Genomic DNA, 20,749 nt, shown 5'->3' on the forward strand with positions numbered 1-20,749 from the left:
AGAATGTATTCATCCCGTTTTTTGACAAAAAAAAAAAAATGAAAAGGAAAAAATCGTGCAAACAAAGAATTATTTCTTTTTTGGGGAAGCTCTTTCTTGATGCTACTTAAGCTGCCTGATTCCTGAAAGAAAAATATAACAGTGGAAGTCTAAAGAGATGTGAGCATGGGAACCTGACCATTTGAAACAAGTTTAATTGGGAAGCAGCTTTCTGAGTAGCTACCTTGGCCTATTTCCCTAGAGAGCAGCTAGGGGGATGAAGCTGAAAGGAATAACTGTCCATGGAATTGAAAAGCTGGAACTGACATCTGCTGTTCTGCATGGTTTCTGTCAAATGGCTTTAGTAAAAATGAATATATTTTTGAAGAATGTTGCATCTGTTAAATTAGCATTCTCTAAGAAGAGAATGTTATATGTGGGAAGGAAATTCAATTGGCTATAGATGGAATTGCAAACCAAAAGGAGCATAACTTCTGTTTTTAGATGTTCCTTATTCCCTCTATTTTAAATTGTTGAAGTGCAAGGAGAAGAGAAGTTTAAGAGTAGGAAAAGACAGCTATCAGCTGTTTGCGAGCAGTCATGCATACAACATAAATTGCTCATAAATGGTAAACTAAAAGCAAAGCTAGAAGTTTATTATTTTTTTTCTGAGTTTCCGTGGTGTTGTCCCTATAACAAGTGTTACGGAAATGAGGAAATTTTGGTGTGTTAACTGCACCATCATATAGGGCTGTAAGGAGTTGGGTGAATGTTTCTTATATTGTAAAAAGCAATGACCCCTTTGAATGCTTCTAGTTTATAGAAGCAATGACCTCTTAAGTTAAATGTTGTACCTTGTATGTAGTAGCCTTTAGATTGCTACCAGTTAGACTTTTTTTGTGAATCCTTGGCAGTTTGGTACCACCAGGATTTGAAAACAAATTAAAATCTTTGATGTTAAAAAATCCATGTGTTTGTGTTTTAATTTCACAATGAAGTGTTTGTAGTCTTAGCATTTTTAGATGTGCTACTGCATTGATTTGATTTATTGTATTGTCTTAGATTGGTGCCTGTCAGTAGATACTTTTCTATCAGTTTTAGTCTTAAATATTTATTCTTAGCAGTGGTTGTAATTTCTCTATATGAATAGAAGTAAAAATTGGCACATGAGAGTGGCATCCAAGTTCTTATCTGGTGGGGTCTTGAGGAAAAAAAAAAAAAGAAAAAGAGGAAAAAGGGAAAAAGCAAAACATTAAAATACAGATTTATTGCCTGGTGGTAGGCAAATACCTTGAAGTTTTATAGCTTAATGAAAATAGCTGTGCTTTAAACCAAAGCACTAGTTCTCAGATATTTAATTTGGAATCCTGCTTTGTTGTTTAACAGCTCTGCACAATTCAGTGGGCTGCAGATGTGTTTGCATGGTAGTGCTGCATATTAATGTGATGTATTTTCAGTTTGTCATGGCAGTGTTTGTGCTGTCTATCAAATGCTCTGATATGAAGTGCAATGTCAATAATTAATTTTAAAATAATAATCTTGCTAATTAAAGCAGACAAATTTAGCTGTAAATCCAGTATTAGTCCTTTTGTGTTGTTGCTAGGTACTGAAGTATATGGCCGTTTTCCTACCTCTGTATGGTTTATGGTGGGCTGTATGTTAATTGCAGTTGCAGTTAATTAAGCCCAGAAATTATTATTATTATTATTTTTTTTAATATGAAATGGGCTTCTAAAGCAATGACTAAAGAGCTGGTCACAGGATGAACACCTAATTAAATGCAGTGAGTCCTGGGATCTCGGAGCTAGTTACATGTTTGCAGCTCTTCTAATAATGCTTGTGGTATTGAAATATGTTTCACAAATTAGAACAGCAAAGGGTTTCTTGCCAGTATAATTAATCTTCTTAGAAGAATAGCTCTATTAAGAGATGAGTAGGTTCAGTAATGCAGAGTGTCATTTTAATGTGCCAGCCTTGATTGTTAGAGCATTTAATTCTCCTATTATTTGTTACTAATACAATAGAAGCATAGCTAGGGAGAAATGAGAGTGTGGTACTGGAAAGGCATAATACTCAGAGCTACGTGCGTTATTTCTGCTTCCACTTTATGGTACTGTAGGTATCAATGTATTGGTATTCAGTAGTGTTTTTATTTTTTTTTTTTCTTGTGCTTAAATTGTGTGTTTTTTTCCCGACTTTGTTTACAAAGTGAAACAATAAATTAATGGTAGCAACTGCTTAGAAATTAGTTTGTAGCTTCTGAAACAAGACTGACAGCTAGGCTACTTATTAGCAACAGCTCAAGAATTGGAAATGATATTCTAACATGCTAAACTTCATAACCTTAATTTATTGTTAGAACCTTTCAGCTCTTTGCATGTGTGATAATCTGATTTAATGTGCCTGCATAGCAGTTGCTACTAGATCCTTGACTTGAGAAGGAAGCCATCATAGCCTGAATGCCGAGTGCTCTTGTGATGTTGATCAGATCTGTGTGCCTTCTAAATATGTGAGGACTTCCTACCTTCAGTTCATCATGAACTCTAAGACACACGTTTGTGATTGTAGTAGATGGACTTCCTGGTGAGGAGTGTCCTATGATTTTTATTCCATATTTAAGAATTTAATTCCCTAACATACCCAAAGAAATAATTGGGGGGAATAGACACAGGCTTTGTTGTGAGTATCTCTGATATTTTCTGGTCTCAAGACTCAAACATAGTAAAAACGAAGGAAAAAAAATAATGGGGTGGTGGATAGAAAAACTGTGTATAAGGAACAGAAGGATAATAATGTGGAAAATCTCTCATGACTTAGTTTGGGGATTCATTTATCTGAAAACTTGGCTTGCAGACTCCCTGTCTTAAAGGAGTTAGGGTATGGATTGTGCTTTGAAGACAACTGATGAGAATGATTGGGGATAAGGATGCATTCTCTTATGAAAAAAGGCATGAAAAGCATCAGGGCTTGTTAATTTTAGAAAGTAAAAAGCTTGAGAAGAGAACATAGTTGTAGAGGAGGCGAATTGGGAGAGTCTTCTTGCAAACAGTTATTTTGACAAAACTCAAAGAGTGAATTTGATTGCCAAAAGCAATTTACTTCAATGCCTCAAAGTGTTAATATTCCAGGGTTGGAGTGTGTATGGGTGGACAAGGGATGATTTTCCCTTAATTTTTATTGTTAAGGATAGGCTGCTCTACTGGAGTACCACACCATTGCCAAATATGTATTTACGCTTGTGGAGAAAGAGGAGTGTGTGTGTGCGTGTTCCCTTGGCATATAGCACATCTCAAGCACCATCTCCAGCTTTTTGTGAAAGAACATCCAATAGTGTGCTACCCATAAATTAGAATCACAGAGTATCCCAAGTTGGAAGGGACCTGCAAGGATCATTGAGCCCAACTCCTGGGCTACATCCCTCATGTGTTGCTCACTATCTAGTGCCTGGAAAAATTAGAGATGTTCCAAGAATAAGAAACCATGCATGTTCCTGTTGCCAACTGTGGTGATGGGAAAACACTTCAAGGAAGCCTGTCATTGGAAAATTTGATACTTTTGTGAAAGAAATTTTGAACCTTTTTTTTCCCTTTCCTTCTTACAAACTTAAGTTTTCTGAACTGCTCCCTGTACTCCTTGAACTGAAAACTGAGCATAATTTTTGAAAATAAGGTTGAGGATTCTGTTTTAGTGGCAGGTCTCTTGTTGGTATAAACTTTCTTCCTTGTGCTCTGTACCACACAATCTATGGTCTGGGTCATTTTTTCATGTTCAGAGATGAAGTCTGGTGACTACACTGTTGGTGCTTTGTTAATCCTGATGACAGACTTCTAAGGTTTCCTTCCAGAGTCAGTCTCCTGTTCAGAGAATAATTTCAAATTACTTATGGTTTTACGTTCACTTTGCAAGGTAATGGTTAAAATGAGATAATCATGTTGTAGAGTATGTCAGAAAGTTTGCCTTTCCCTGGTCTTGCTCTACAAGAAGTAGATGAAACAAACAAACAAAAACCCACGCAACAAAACCTCTCAGATTTTGAATAACAGTCTGGAGGACAGAAAGTCTCAGATGCAAGGACTTGAAATTACTAACACACTGAAAAACTTCCCATATTGAATTATACTGAGCCGGTGACAGCCCCCATTCAGCCTCATCTATCCTGACCGTTCAGTTACCTAAAGCTTTGAGGATTAGGTTATTCTGAGCAGAATGGGGCAAATGGTCATCCTTGGGGCAGGGTGGGAGCCTGTGCTGGAAACCTGGTAATTGAGACAGACTTGACACTGTGGAGTATTAGTTTTGACATTCAAGTTGAGGTGTGCTTTTTAGGAGAGAATATTCACTGTTGATTTTCCGAGTTTTCATTCCTTTGCTTTTGATTTAGTATAGCTGTATTAGGAATAGAATCAGTTGTACCCAGTATATAAACATCCTGTGGCAGTGTATTGCCCCTGTGCAGTTTGCTCTTTCTGCTCTTTATTACAAAAGGTTGTGCCTCACCTCTGTATCATTCTTGGCTACCAGGGAGAGTGGCTAGTGGGCTACAGGTTTGGGTTTGTAAAGCCACCATGTAGATAATTCCCTTTATATTCATTTTAAGGCTAAAACCGATTGCTGATGTCTGGAAAGCCTGGTGAGGAATTTGCGGTGATGTTCTGCCATCTGCTGGTGGGCATGTAGCAATTGAGAGAAATAGTTTAACCCTGAGACCTAAGTAACTTTTAGTAAAAGGTTTTCAGAGATCCTGGTAATTGTGATTTTGCAGCACAAGAATACTATTTGTGTGATTGTGTTCTACAGTAACCACTTGCTAATAATCTGGCTTCTTTTTTAGCTGGAGTGTGAATTAGCTTCATATTTTAATGCACCATGGCTTGCAACAGTGGTTTTCTGGTAACAGAAAGTTGGTGATTAGGATAGTTAATAAAATAAGATTATTATTATTATTTTTTTTTTTTTGAGGCAAATAGATCAATCATTGTTTTTAGCATTTTTTTGGGGGTCAAAAGCTGTGTTGCCTAACTGTGTTTTGGTCGATGACCTGCTAGGTGGTGCTAAAGTGCTGGAGGTTTCATCTCAGCATAGTGAATTGCATTTTCAACACAAAATGACACCATTGCTACAGGGCCAACCTAAAGAAGAGCGAGATCTTTTCCTGTGCACCGAAGCTAGAAGGGGACATTAACAGTGTGTTGTTTGCAAATTCACTACGGAAATTAACAATTGAAAAATCCAGCTGAAATGCAGTGCAGTTAGAAGTTCAATTTTTTTTATATTCTGCTTCCAAAACCCTATTAGTTATAAAAGGAAATTCTGTATCTGGGTCTCCTCCTTGTTTTGCCATGCTTTAACAGACTCTCTGTGTATTATTTAGGATTATTCACTAATTTCACAGTGATGAGGCCTTGGAAGGAACAGAGTTTGTGGTGACTTGCAGGTATCGGATTAGCAAATCAAGCATTAGCTTGCAAAGCTGGTCTTCCACTGCACTCTCTAGCTTTCTGTTTGATATGAATACTCACAGTGATGTGAGTGCACAGAGCTTAGGCTTCTACCTCCTTGCAAAAGAATTAGATGTAATCTCTGTCTTTTAACTGAAAAATATAGCAGTAGTTGGGGGACAAGCCATTAATGCCAGTTGTGTGTAGAGCTACCTCCTGCTGATTGATTGCATACTTATCACAGGAGCAGACATTTGAGTCTGATGAGAAAACTTCATTTACATTTGTGTGTTCTGAAACACGCAGCTGCTCTTTTTCCAAAATGTTTTGTTATAGGTAACCTTACTTTTTGATTGTGTTTTAGGAGGTAAGGTGTTGACTTTTTAAATGTTGCTGAAGACATTTGAAAATATTTTTAACTGAAAAATAATCAAAAATATTAAAATAATCAAAAATAATTAAAGTTACAGCTCATGAAGACCATATACTTGTTCTAGGGTGTAAAGAACTTTTAATATTTGACTGTACAAATCTCATATTGTTAGAAAAGTAGAAGATAGCAGAGGACTATGGTTATGTGAATGAAATCTATTGCTGTATGAAGTCATGGAAATTGTGTTTTAAAATAGCAGTAATAGCCTGAGATGGTAAGTAAATGGGCTTCCAGATTAAGATTATGTGAAGCCTAAATTTATGCATACTAATTAACAATTTACATTTGTTTATGCTGTGAAGTCTATGAGCAAATCTTTGAGAGTTTGGGTAAGTTATGGATTTTGGAAGATGTGGCTCTGAGGAGATGAGATAGAAGGTAAGTGTTGCTTGAAGAACTAAAGCACTGTCCAGACTTGTGTTTTCTTGAAGGGACTGGATTTGAGGGAGAGATGGGGAGCAAGTTCTGGGTGGAGGGTTGAACATACCAGCATGGGCTGAGTGATAAGACTTGAAAGTGAGGAGAAGGATCTGATAGTGTGGAGAAGGGGAGAATCAGGCCTTTTGCAGAGGAGTAAATGCCGTTACAAGCAAATTGCAGAAGAGCTTCTTTGAACATATTTGAGTATTCTGAGCGAAATTCTGAGCACTAGGCAATGCCTAGGGTGCTTGCAGAGATTTACCTTTGTCACAGCTTTAAGGCATCTCTGGTGGGAAAAGTAAAATGCATATGCTATAATCCTGCATATTTTCAAGATAAATTCAGGAACATATGCTTCACAGTGGCATTCAAAACTGATAGTCCTGTTAGGATTTTCACTATGAAATTTCATTCTAAATAATGAATGTGTATCTGAATAAAGAATAGCAAATAATTGTGACAAATTCTGTACCAAAGTTACGCTTAATATATAGCGCATAGTACTTGAACACAGTCAGCAACTTGCTATGAAGTCTTTTCAGGTCAGCATTTTTTTTTAACTCCAGTTAAGTGAATTTCATTTTGGAGTGGACTCATTGGCTCAAAGGAGGTTTTCATACTGGAAAGAAAATTTGAACACCCTTCTTTGTAACCTGAGGGTTGTCATCATAGGAAATATGAATTCATAAAACTTGCCTTGTGATAATTGTTAGGCACTAGACTGTCAGTTTGAATGATTGCAGTTCTCATTATCTTCAGATGCTGTGTGTTACTTTTTGTCTATGAATATGTTGAATTGATTTTTGGCACACGCAGTCAGTTCTGCTCCTGACAGCAGTGCTATTGTAGGTGTAAAGTGAGAAACTGCTGTAGTGTGCATGGAAAATTAGCTTTTTTTTTTTTTTTTTCTTGGGGAGGTGTGAGGAACTTAAGACAATACAAAGAGTTGTTCAGACAGCCTTGAATATACATTTTCACTGGAACGATACTTTGTTCCATAAGAGTGTTCTGTGATTCCTTTTGGCCTTTATATAAGAATATACTGATGCAGACAGTAAAAGCAAACAAACTTTAAAAATCTAAAATATTCAGAAATTTCCTTATATACATATACGCCTATATATATATATATATATATATATGTATGTATATATATATTATTTTTTTTGTAGGTGTTACCATAGGCTGCATGAGATGTCCACATTTAGTATTTTAATATAGCTGCCTTCTGCATCTGGTAACTATTTCCTAGGATGCGGTAGGTAATAAGAAGGTCAGTTTTCAAGCATGTGATATTTTGGTTGCCTGAGTTTCAAGCTACTTTGTTCCAGTAATACAGACTGCTTTGAGCTTTAAGTTACCTATAAAAAACCCCTCCTAAGTCTGTGACTAACAAAAGCTTTGGAAATGCTCTAGAAATTAGTAGCGTAATCCCCTGTGTTTGGCAGCTATTTTGTTGTTTGGTATGTTTTACTCTACTGTGTTATTTTGGTTTATCCAAGCCATGCAGTGCATCTTCCCAGCCAAACAGTTACAGCTCTAGAGACTCGGTGATTGCTTATTTTACTGCTTTGAGGAAAATGGGAATACAGTTGTTTATATGCTTCGCCTCTGAACAGCTGTAGCTCAGAATCTTGCTGAAGAGTTAATCTACAGTCCTTATTGCCTTGAGATTACTAGAGGGGGAGAGGTGTTATCACTTGGCAGAGATAAGTTCAGCCTTGTAACTGAAACAGTACTAAAGCCTAAGGCTTACTCAACAATCCTCATATCTGAACTTTGATAAACTGAGATACAGAGAGGTTAAATCACTTGGTCATCAGTAGAACTGGGAGGAAAGCATACCTCACAGATTTTCTGTGAAGCTCAGTTTATTAATGGTTGGAAAACTCAGATGGACAGGGCTATGAAATAATTTATTCCTGCAGTCACTTTATAGATAGTGTACCTGTATCACTCACCTATTACTGATTCTGGTCAAGGCATTGTTCAGATTCTGAAGTCTGTGAGAACATGAATATATAAAATCAGAATAACCATTACACTTGCAGTCTTGATTTTGAGTCGGTATCTATAGTTCTTTCCTTTACAAACCAGGACTAGGAGTAACTACCAGGTTGTTTTTTCAAAGCGTCATTTATTATTGGGAATATATGAGGAAGATTATTGCAACATTTTGGATTGATTCAAATTTTGTTCACTGAAAAACAGCTGTGGCTGGCTAAGTATGTAAAAGCAAAATGTGTTGTCTGTTTGAAATAAACCAATCTACCTAAGGTGTCTTTTTAAGTAAGTAGTGAGGAACAACTGACTGAGGTGCTTCTTGCTTTTGTTGTTTATTGCAGCGGCCAAGTTTCCATTTGGGAAAAAAATAAAACTGGATTCTGTGTACATCATGAACATAAAATGCTGTCATGTTGAAACTGTAGTGCAAGTATGCAAAACTGTGTGTCAGTGTGAACTTTGAGTTATTGGCAAGGGGAAAATGTTTATAATACGGGACTGAAAGAAGTACAGGGTTTCAGATCTGTCATGAAACGATGTGAAATGTAATTAACCTAAAATAACCTTTAAAATATTTTTGAGCCTGATAAATTAAATGAGCTGTTGAGATAACTTAATGAGAGATTTTAATTTTATACCTTAAATAATATCCTATTAAAATCCTCAAGATTTTGCTTTGTGATGGAATCCACAGAGACTTAGATTTTCACAATGACCTCATGATTCAGTAACATTGTTAATATATTTGGTGTGTATTTGAGGGGTATTCTCTAGGTTAATGGCAGCATTTGTTCTTTAACTGCTTGAAGCCACAAAGCTCTAATTGAAGATACGAATGTTCAAACCTCATTATTTTAATGAGGTCATATAGTATAGCAACAATAAAAAATAGTTACGTGATGAACCCCTATTGCAGAGTTGCATAATTTGCCCATGAAAGCAAAGTACTGTGTGAAACTTGAAATTAACATTCTCTGCCTTGGATTTTAAATAAAATGTGCAACTTTAAATCTAAGGTGGTTTCTGTATTTGTCTACACTCACAATTAGAAGGAAGTATTTGGTACTCTTTGTGTTAAAGGTATGCAGCTCTGTTGTTAGTTTACACAAATATGGTTACACTGCACACATTGAAGTTTTCATACAGGCTTCTGGGAGAAGCAAATGTAACCAGGTAACTCTGCAGAGATACTTTTGGCAAATTTGCATTTTGAATCTTCTGAATATTGATAATTGAACTAATTTACTTAATGAGTGTTGCCAAGGAAAATACATAGTGTTTTTATCACTGTGTCAAGAATCCAGGGGTCGGAGGCAAAGGTCAAAGTGTTCATTACAGTTTTCATTTCATCAGAGTTGCCAACCTTGGTTGCCTGTTTGCAGCTTTGTATGCTATGCTATCTCTAGCGAGACCCAGATCTTTTTTAAGGCTTCTGACTATTCTGATGGCCCTAAGTTTGTGTTCCTACTATATTCTCCTATATTTATATTTCTCTGTGGCTTCCCCTACCTCCAGAAAACAGGAAAAAACTTTCCCCAGTAAATATTCATTCTCATTATTTGACAGTAGCTAGAAAAGTTATGAGTTAGACTGCTTTGTGTACAAGTATACTTCTGTGACCTCCTTAATTCCTCTCCACTCTACATTCTTTGGGCTGTGGGCTACTGGTCTGGAGATCTTAAGGTGAAAGCTATAGTATTGTATCTTATACATGTATTACAGATCAATTGTTGGTCAAAATTTGCACCAAACTTATTTTTAATCATACGTTCTTGTACAACCTTTGTTTCTGTAGTATTTCCTTGCCAAATGAAGTGTTCTGAATCATGAGCTTTTCACCCATGAGCTCTTCAATTCTGCTCAAACGACCATTTGCAACATAAAATTAAGTAACCATTTGGTTGTTTTAGGTAAGTTTTTGTTGTTTTACTTTAATTCTCCCAAATAACTTGGCTTTCAAAATAAGCTAAAATGTGGGGTGTTTTGAATTTAAAACACAGGTACAAGATTGTCTTACCATACTACAAATTATAGTAATTTCAAGAGAAAAGAATTGTGGTGCATATCTTCTTCAATTAAGTACATTAATGATGCATGACCTTCCATCTGCTATCTAATTTCTTTTTTTGTCCCATTATTAACAAAGGTTTTTAGCATCAAGCTTTGCCTGTATTCTATGAAATCTCCACCTGAGAATGATAGTGGAAAGCCTTAAGTAATTTTTAGCTCTGTTTTTCTTTGCTCATTGATAAACTTCTCTGGTTGGTTGGGAGTTTAAAAGTAGGTAATCACAGCTTCACGTTCTGGAGCAAGTAGTGAATCGATGATTAAACTGTTTTGTGTTAACTAAAATGGAGGAAGTTGATTTAACTTGATTCCACCCAAGCTACATAATTGAGCTCAACCTTTTTGTTAGGAGCTGCTGCTCTGTGCTGAATACCTCAGTCTAGAGGAGTAGAAAGTGTATAATAATGCCCACTAGCCTCAAGTAAAATTATGTTCTTTTGCTATCTGTTTTTTGGGTAATTACTTTAATCACATAACCATGTCAGAATTTGAGCATTTTATGCTGAGGTCTGTCTGTCTCATTTACATCAAGTTCTTGTGTCCCAGCATTTTGTCCCCAAAGAAAAGTAAGTGGGAAAGATGAAATGTGTTGGGATTGTGGCTCAGCCGTGCTGTGTTTTTAAAGGCACCCCCCACTCAACTGCATCAGCGTTGAAACCTGGATCTGATTAAGTAGTAGTAATCTGGGGTCTGTTTTACCCACTACATGACCAGGGTAAGTGGTGCTGACTGCAGCGTGCTGAGGAAGCTCGGGCACTGTAGAATGAAATCTTAGTGGGAGGAGATTTCAGTTACTTGTGTGTAGAGCAGAGATACAGGCAGTATGACTTTTATCCTTAGCAGCGCTCAGTTCTAGTTCAAAATGTTAAGTCAAAAAGCCACCCTTTAATAGCAACTGAAATAAATATATGCAGGCAGAACTAAAAATAATCAGAAAAACCTACTAAAATTTCTTACAGTTTCAAGAAGATGAACTGATTTAGGAGAAAGCTTGTGGAAGAGCAAGGAACCTCAACAGAGATCTTCTCCTTTACAGTCTCTAGGGAACCTAGTTAAGGACCTCCTGTTAGAGGCACAGAGAAATGCTGTTTCCTCTTCCCACCTGCAAAGGACGGTTAAGAATGGTTTGAAGGAAAGTGGAGTGGTTAAAAGCAGGATAAAGGAGGTTGTTAATTCAGTGAATAAAAGGAGATAATGACACAGCTTTAGACACAACTCAGGGATGAAACATGTGAACCACTAATTAATTGTGCTGTGTAACCTATTGCTTAAAATAGTTTCAGTAGGTGAGGACTGGAAACTGGCAAAGGTGGTACAAATGTTTTTAAAAAAGGGATCCAGAAGAGATCTGTGGAGTTAGACAAGCAGGTGTTCCCTTTGTGCTACAGTTGCCTGTAACAAGTGCAATTAACCATTTGGTTGTATCTAAACAGTATTTGAATAGATCAGCCTTACCGAGTCATTCAGATAACCCTGACAGTGCTGATCTCACTGTGTATACTCTGCTCTTACAGTAAGTTTTTCATCAGTGGTTTTATATTTATTTCTAGGTCATCAATTAAAATGCTGAATAGTCTTATATGCATGACTGTTCTCTTGACACAAAATGGTCCTATTCAGTACTGATTCTTCTTCTGACAGCTACTTTTTAAAATTCAATTGGCTGGCTGGTTCTTAATCCAGACAGTTTCGCTGCTTCCCGGAGATACATTTTTTAGAAATGTAGTTTGTTGGCAAGTTAAAGGCTCCAAAGAATTCTAAGTCTGATGTTTACATGTTTACTTTATCAGCAGAGGCAGTAATTTAATCCTCCCTCACTCCCCCTATCCAAAAGCACCTAAGAACTCTTCTCAGAAATGGCAGCGATTTATTTGGAACCTTATTTTCCATAACAGTCTCAACATGTTATTTCTACTTTTGCACTTTACTTGGAAAAGTTGATACAGGATTAAAATAATTATTTTGCCTGGGTTTGACATTGTGCTGGTTGCACTGAAACCTCCTGGGTAACCTGTTTACTCCTTAACTCTTGCTTGGCTGGGCAGGAATGGATTTTTTGGACTTTTCCACTCTTCTTCCTGTTACAAAAAGAGTTTTGAAGGCAGTACTGAGAAGAAAACTGGACTGCTGTTGTGGGAAGTTCAGGAGCAAGGCTCTTCCATGTAGCATGGAACAGAGCAAATTTCTCCAATAAACTGATGCTGATGCCAGATAACTTTGAGGCATATTTAGAATCATGCTGCTATTGTCACTTTTTTTTTTTTTTTCATCCCACTTCACACTTCTGTTCAGTTGCTTTCCATTTCCATGTCTTCAGAAGGAAACCTTAGGAAAGTGAGGTTTCTTCAGCTTCACCACCTGTTTTGGAAAGTGTCTCCCTCCCTTGAATTCTACCTTGACTGTACTGATTTGCATTCTGGTATGAGATAATGCTGCCAATATAAGCTTTTTTAGTTGATATTGGCAATTTTGGAAGTTTCCTTTCAATACTAAGACATTAGCAGATAATTTTTCAGCATGCAACTGTGGATTGCTACTGGTGGTTGACAGTTTTCTTCCTCTCTGATGTCCTAATGTTGTGGTAGAATTGAATTCCCCATTTTCTAATGTAGTTTCCTGCCATAATTAGTTTTGTCCTGGATCTTGTTGGACTCGGTATGTTACCAGCTTTCTGAGAAGCTTCTTTTTTGATGCACATAGAAAAGACTCTCCTTATTTTTCATGGAAAGAATTTTCTCTAGGGATGGTGCCAAGACTCAGAAGAGCAAAAAATCATGACCAAGAAATTATGGCTTTGTATTTGACTGTAATCAAACTGTCTCTCAACATCATTTTGTCTCTCCAGAGCTGGAAGAGATCTATGGGTGCACATGTATTTTTGGCATTGGCTTTAGCCAAATTTGAAAGTAATGGCGTAAATGATTATGACTGCAAGAAACATTGAACAGTGGTAGGGAATCAAAGTTAGCGCAATTGTTCCGTCTTTCCTGGCAACTTCCAAGCCTCGGGCCAATTTTATCCAGGCTTGAAAAGAGGAAGAAATGTCAAAAATAATTGTAATTGCAATTTCATAAGAATTGGAGCCGAGTAGGAGACACCCCCGCAAGTTCTCTCTGAGAGAGACGCAGTTCATTGTTTATTGTGGCTTGATAGCACTGGCTGACACAAATATCGCAGAGCGCACAGCTCGCCGATTAGCTGGGGGACATCCTGTCTCCTTTGGGTGCAGGCAAAATAGGAGAGCTGAAGCTGCTTTTAAAGAACACAGGAGGTAGCAAGACGATGAAAGACAAAATTGAGTCTGTAGGAAACCAGGTGTTTTTAATTCTGTTGCTCCAGAAGCAACTTATTTATATTGTAGTACTGAAAGAACCTGACATCCTTCTGTCTCTAAAAGCACGGATGTTAGTGACCTAACTCTGACAAGGTTGGAAGGAAAGCTTTTGAAACACTTCTCGTAATACTTCCTCGCTGTCAGTTTGGCGTATTACTTTTTATCTGTGGAGGGAATGGTGGGAAGCTGATGCAGCAAATGGAAGACTTCCATGTGCCCTCTTCGCAGCATTCTGTGACTGTCCCAGACTGAGACCGCACTGAAAGGTTAGCGCAAGGAAGCGATGAGTGTCTTTCCTGGGCTGTAAATCTGACCTTTCAGAAATCTGCACAAGGAGGGGAACCCTCAGATTTTGGTTGTGCATCGTGAAGCAGAGCATACTTGTGGTATAATCTGCAGTTTTATTTCTTTGCTTTTTAGTATTAAAGACATTTAAAAAAATTGTATTCTACAAGCTTCAAAGAGAGACTATTATCTAATTGGCTTTTGGTTAGGAGGATACTGATTTCTAGGTCAATGTAAAACAAATGAGCATTTAAATTGAAGAGGAGCAGCTGTTCCAAAGCCCCTTTCCACAGTGCCTGGTTTTGTTAAGGATAATTATATCTAATTTTAAATTATGATAGCTTTGAGTATTGAGCTTTGCCTTGTTACATCCAGTAGCTCATTCTCCTTCATCAGTAAGAATGTTCCATTATGGAGCTAGGTTTCTGATTTGATTTATTTTTCTGGGCCTTCTGAATTACAAAGAGAAATATAGCTTTAAAGATTTTTTTGAACACTTTCACGCAACTGTTGCCATACTCTTGTTTTCTTTTTTGAGATCTTAAAACAGATACAATATTGTCTGTGATTTCTGTGGAAAGATACTGCTAAGAAAATATATATTTATGTAAATACGCAACATTTTTGTTCATATTTTTAGCTTGAAAATGGAAACCTTAGCCTCTAGTGCTGAAAAATTCAAGAAAGCTCTTGTCAGCCCTTAGAAGGAAACATATGCTAAAGATGTCCTGTGGATTGCATACTGCTTGTTTCAATTAACACATTGGTATTCCCTGTCAGTTCTTGAGACAAAAGCCCAGGTGACAATTCAAACGATGCCTGAATGTCATATTTTAATTTTGTACTGGTGAGCTTTGATTTATTTATTTTTTTAAAACAAAGAACGAAAGATTGTAACTACAAAGCTCAATGTTGTATTAATTCAATAGGATGTCTGAACACTTTAAAGATCATATATTGTGAATACGTTGCTGTTGAAATAAAGCACGTTTGTTTTATATCAACTGCTGGTTGCTGGACGTGGCAGTATTGTAACATCATGCACAATGACTGTGTGCTTGAACTGAATTTGGAATACAATATAACTGTAATTTGCAATAAGAGTAAAATATATTTTTTTTTCATTTTAACATGAAGCACTACATTTTTTTTTACCTGCTACTTTTACGGAAAGAGATTGTCTTTGAACACCTTTTAAAATAATGGATGTCACACTTTTCCTCTGAGAAAATGCTTTGAGGCACTAAGTCAACATCTCTTTCTGTTTTTTGTTTCCTCTCCTCTGACTAAATGTAATAGGTTCTGTTGAACAAAAGTAAAAAATAAAGAAAAATTAGAGAGAGCGCCAAATTTTTATGCATCTAGCATTTTTTGAGAAAAATAGCTTTCAAAGAAAAATCCACAGAAGAACTCTTAAAAATAGGAGGTCTGACAGAGATCCTGGTGGAAGAGAAGAAAAAAATTGTCACTGCACTTGCAAACCTTAGAAATTGTGAATGAATTCTTTACCTTTTTTTTTTTTTTTGTGTGTGTGTGTGCACTGAATAAATGTTGGGAAAAAGGATTTCTATTCACAAAAAAGCAAACAAAAAAAACCCACAACAGAACAAACTTTTAAGTCATGTAGCATTTTAAGGGAGGATGACAAAATTTTGGGAAATGTATAGCAGAAGTTTTTCTATAGCAGCAAAAAAGAAGAATAAAAATCTGTCAGAAGCCATCAGCCAAGAACCTGCCTGTAAGGCATTTCCCTGTATATCAATGTACGCTTAGGCCAATGTGGACAAGGAGAGCAGGGGAGAGTAAAATCTTCTAGCCCCAAATGTGTTGGCTTATCTTCAAGTATTTCTTTCAGAGACAGTGTTTGAGTCAATGTTACTGGTCTTAAGCAGACAAAATAGTATGATTTAACAGCATGGAGACCTGTCTAAGCACTTAAAATGTCAGCTGGAAACGAGGGTAAAACCATGCACGTATTTAAGGTATGTTGAAATGAACTGTGTGTGGATTAAGTTGGAAGAATATACTCAGTGCTGTAGACTCTGTTCTGAGTGGAGTGAACAAAGAAAAATAAGTTCACTGTAATGGATTTTTTTTCCCTAATGGGTATGTCAACAGTTTAATTCCTTACTTGTAGATGTTAAGTTAGTGTAATATAAGAGAAGGGGCTATTTTGTCAAGCATAATTTTTGTTCTGAAGTGTCCACAACGACAAATTTAACTGAAATACAGCTTGGTATAGTCCTATACCTCTGTGATTTCTTGTCCTTATAACTCTTCAACTCTGCAAAGGAAGCACCATTTCAATGCAAAACTTGTCTGGCTTGGTCTTGAAAGTCAAATGTGGCTTTAATGATGGATCAGAAGCAGAAGTTTGGGAAGAGTTTGCAGAAAGGGCAAGTAAGTATGTGAGAACTGCTGCTGCTGTGGGGGGCTGCAGAAAAAGTGCTATTAGCCAGGAATGTGGAAGAACTGAAGAGGACAGTTGCGGAGGCCTTCTGCATAGTAAAGTTTTCTCGGGGTGTGCCTATGTGAGATATGAGATCCATCCCAAGGTTTTGGTTCTGTAGAACCAGTTTCTGCGGCCAAATAGGTCATAGGCTAACTGGCTTTAAAGTGTTCTTTTCTGTGGGATTCTTGAAACTACAGATTTTGTTGTTTCTATCACCTTTTCGGTAAATATGAGTATCTTTCATTAGGGAGATGGGACACAAGTTGGTATTAGGTCCTTGAGCTTTGGCTTTGTTCATGTTCCAATTAAAGGTATTCATTACTAATTTTCACGTCCAAATGTCTCTAAAGCATGAGAACTATCCCAGAATCAAGGAACAGAATCCTGATTTTGGCAATGTCATCTAAACAGAAATTGCTCCGTCAGATTTGCAGCAATAAGTTCTCCACCTAACAGAACAAGTGTTTCCTTTAAAAATGGAATTGTATTTGAAATGTAACATCAGAGTTGCTAGTTTCCATTCTGTCCTGATGCCAGTTTTAACTTCAGAAGAAGAACGTTTACATAGTGAATACAACAACTTATGTAAATATTAAAGTTTAATTGAAGATTCCTTTCCAAAGATGTTAGCTTTCTAGGTGGCTTGAGCCAAGGAACTTGTTTCTGCCTGGAAACTGGTGTCTCATCTGAATATACCTTCTATGGTACAGTATGAAAACAGTTGGGCTGTAGTTGAATGAACCCTTTCCTCCACCCTTGTCGACAGCAAATTTACATTTGTATGGCAGAGGGGTGGGTGAGCCGCCTTCTGTAGTGGATGGGGTGTGGGGGATGGGGCAGTTCTGCACAGGAATCTAAACCTAACAAACTGGAAACAGAAAATTCACTGTGAAAGCTCGAGTATTGTGGAAAACTGGAGGATTTTAGGCATTTTCTTTGCGTTTCTTCTCCCTAGGACCAAGCCTCGTAAGCAGCATTTGTGGTTCAGAACGAGTTCGTATTACAATTCATTGTCAATGCACAGCTTTGCTCTGAAGGTCTTAGTTTCTCAGATTGAATGCTGTAAATAGGCAGGAAATCCAGAAGAAATTCAGACAAGCTGTCAGGCAAGTTTTCTTAGGTTGACTGCCAAGCTCTGTGTGTGTGTGTGTGTGTTTTTTAAAAGAAGTTACCTCATCAACCTTCCTTGTTTCCGTAGTCTGTCAGTTTGTCTCAAAGGGACACGCTTATAAATCTCTGGATAAACATTGCTCGATCAAAATAAATAAATAAAAATCCCCAAATACTTCAGCTTCAGTTTGACAGTGAAACATTTGGCTCATTTGGTTACACAGACAAATGTTACCAAAGATTTAAGAAAAACATTTCATTGAAATTGTCATCTAATAATCTTCCGGAAAGTGATCAGCAGATGATGTGTTATGTAAGGAAGTGTTGTATCTTTAAAGATTGCCACAAACTGCTGTCCTGTTGCTTTTATTTTTTACTAAATAGAGTAAGAAAAATAATGAGTTTTGACTCATGGAAAGTGTGAATTTTGAATCTCAGTATGCTGGAGTAAGGTATTGTTCTTTTCAAAGTTCCTTGATAATAAAACATGCAATAAAAGCATTACATCATGTTGATGATAACTGAAAAGCTGTGGATGTTGTAGCCTGAATTTGAACATGAGCGCTCTTGTTGTGTGGAAAATGATCCATAAATTGATCTTCATCATTGGATCATCCTGTTGCGTAGCATGAATTTTCTTCACACCACATCTCGCCATGAGCAGGGTCCAAATTGTGTTGAGAGGATTTCTGGTGTTTCTGTAGCAAATACTAAATATCACAAGCAACTTCATTATATGTTGTATGAACTGTCAGTGTCGATGGACTTAGACCTCTAGCGTTACGAGTGTAAGGTGTGCAGCTATTGAATTCACTTAAACTACCCTGGAGAGTACACAAAGCTTTGATCCACAGTGTAATGATTTGATTGCCAAGATAGCCTTTAGTGGTTTTGCTTTTATGGTAGGGGGATTTCTCCATTCTGATACAATGGAACAGACTGCAGAAGGTGGCAGGATGCAGTGACCTGAAAGAACCACAAAGTCATAGCAAAATGAATTGCTCTTCATGTTTTACTTCATTTTGAATAAACTCGATGAAACTTTTTGAGTGAATATTGAGTGATTCCTGAAATTTGCCTCCACTTTCAATTACAGTTTAGGATACATAGAAGGTACTTTATGTTCAGCACAGATAATACAACAAACTAACTGAACACAGCTAAGAGATGAACTGTGTGATTCTGTACAGATGCTTCATTGTGCATCTGAATATGCACACTCCAATATAGGAGATGCAGGCTCCTTTCTTGATTATCTCCCTTCTTCGCAGTTTGTTTGGTGATTAGAAAATGTGAGTAATAGGATAATAGCTTGTTCACAATTTCTCAATTGTTTTCTTGCAAGATGCATTGTACATAGCAACTACTTTATAGCTTCTGTGGTCACTGCTTTCCTAACAGTGAAATTGGTATGCCTTTGGTCATCTTTTACTGACGCTACCCAAATACCACTGGCTTACAGAACAACTGAAAGAACTGTTGCTTTGATTATACTGAAGTTAACACGGAAAACTCTCGTCATCTTCAGACATAGTTACTGGAACTGTTCTAACCTTTCAGATTCTTCTTCTACAAGACAGAAGTGTAATAGAGTTTGGTAGCAGTCAGTGGGATGAGGTCTGAATCAGCATGGTTGAGAAAAGATTTCTTATTACCAACAGAAATGAAAGGTTCTTGGAGTATACTCCATATTATGTAAAGTGAAGTGAAGGTTCTGACTGAAATGTAAATGCAGGATCCTTCATAGATTTGATTTTCCTTTTGGAACGTGAGTAGAAAGTGGTTGGTCCAACGAGATGTTTCATCTTTTTTCAATGTCGGGTAGGGTTGAATGCTGCCTAGCCTGTATGGAGTAAAATTCCACATCCTCGTAATGTTTTTGAACGTCTTGTCATACTTGTTGACTTTCCTGTAAAGTTCCTGATAAGGAATGTTCCCGAAGTCCAACTCTGATCTGGTTTTCTGCCCTGAAAACATCTGTTTTAGATCTTTCCATTTTATCAATGCTCATCTTGAAATGTAGGACCTGACATGATTTTCTGTAATGGTCTCATCAGTGTTGTGTACAGAGACGGTACCACGATACTCATACCGCTCATTTATGACATGTCGGTTCTCTTGGTCTGTTCAAGGCTTACATGAACTGTCATAGCTATCACATGCTTTTTAGAACTATTTTTCAATCTTCAATTCTCTGTTACCCCTAGTTACTTTGTAGAGTTCATCTTTTAGGATGCAGTCTTCACCAAGGACTACTTTTGCTTTCTACATGAATAAGGAGGTAGAATGATTACACTGGGTTAGCTTCACTCTGATGGCAGCTCATTGCAGGTGCCTAAGGCAGAATCTTTTTCCTGAATATTTGCAGCTATTTGTGGTTTGGAGTTGTCTTCAGTATGTTTTTCATTTTTGAGAATTCTTTGTATTTCTTCATGAATCTTTAGTGAATTTGTCCAAAACTTTTAGCCATGTTCATGTGAAGCTTTTTTAGCCTTTTACAGTAACAAATATCACAATGTGACTGTTGTGCAGAGCCGTACTTCCTTTTGTTTGTTTGGAAATTGCTGATAGCCCCATGTAATGCATTCTGGAATTGGAAAGCTTATAAGCTGTCCTTCCCTACTCATCAAGCTAACCATTGCAGGAACACATTTACTGGAAGTTCCTGACTCTTTCCATTTTTTGATGCCTTCAAGTCAAGATTGAATAGCTTCTCAGAGAGTGCTGCAGCCAAATACTTTATTTGGGGCTCTATGTAAAAGGTCACTGGAGAAAACTTTCTGTGTATACAGAAAGACACGTGACAGCTATTTCAGACTGTGGTAGAAAGTATATGTGTAAGTTTTGTTTTCTTTTTAAGCACTTTTTTTCTTAATTAGTTGAAAAGATACAGAATGATGAGAATTAAGCCTTTGGCACAACTATGCCTTTCCTTCCTGAAGGACAGCAGGGGAATGCAAGTGTACGTCTGTTTTATACAGTGTCTCAAAGAATGTAAATCATCCTACACGGACTTTGTACTTTTTTTTTTTTTTTTAAAGCTGTGCCTTAGTTTGGATTTTAGCAGGAGGCTAGGAAGGCTGTGCTGTGGAATTGGTTAGATTATGTTCAGATGATCCACTATCATACTGCCCCTTTTCTTCTTCTCTCCTTGCTGAGGAGAAAACAAAGTCTACCCCAGGTTTCTTTTCGTTTGATGGAAGAAGGAAGAACTGAGTTAGGAGCTT

General features: G+C 37.1%; 1 protein-coding gene across 6 annotated transcripts in view; it reads left to right on the forward strand.

Moving 5' to 3' along the window:
- Positions 1–20,749, forward strand: part of MAST2 (microtubule associated serine/threonine kinase 2) — a 189,458-nt gene that overhangs the window by 23,777 nt on the left and 144,932 nt on the right. The window lies entirely within an intron of this gene.

The sequence above is a fragment of the Aythya ferina genome (assembly GCF_964211825.1).
Source record: "Aythya ferina genome assembly, chromosome: 8".
In the NCBI taxonomy this organism is placed as follows: Eukaryota; Metazoa; Chordata; class Aves; order Anseriformes; family Anatidae; genus Aythya; species Aythya ferina.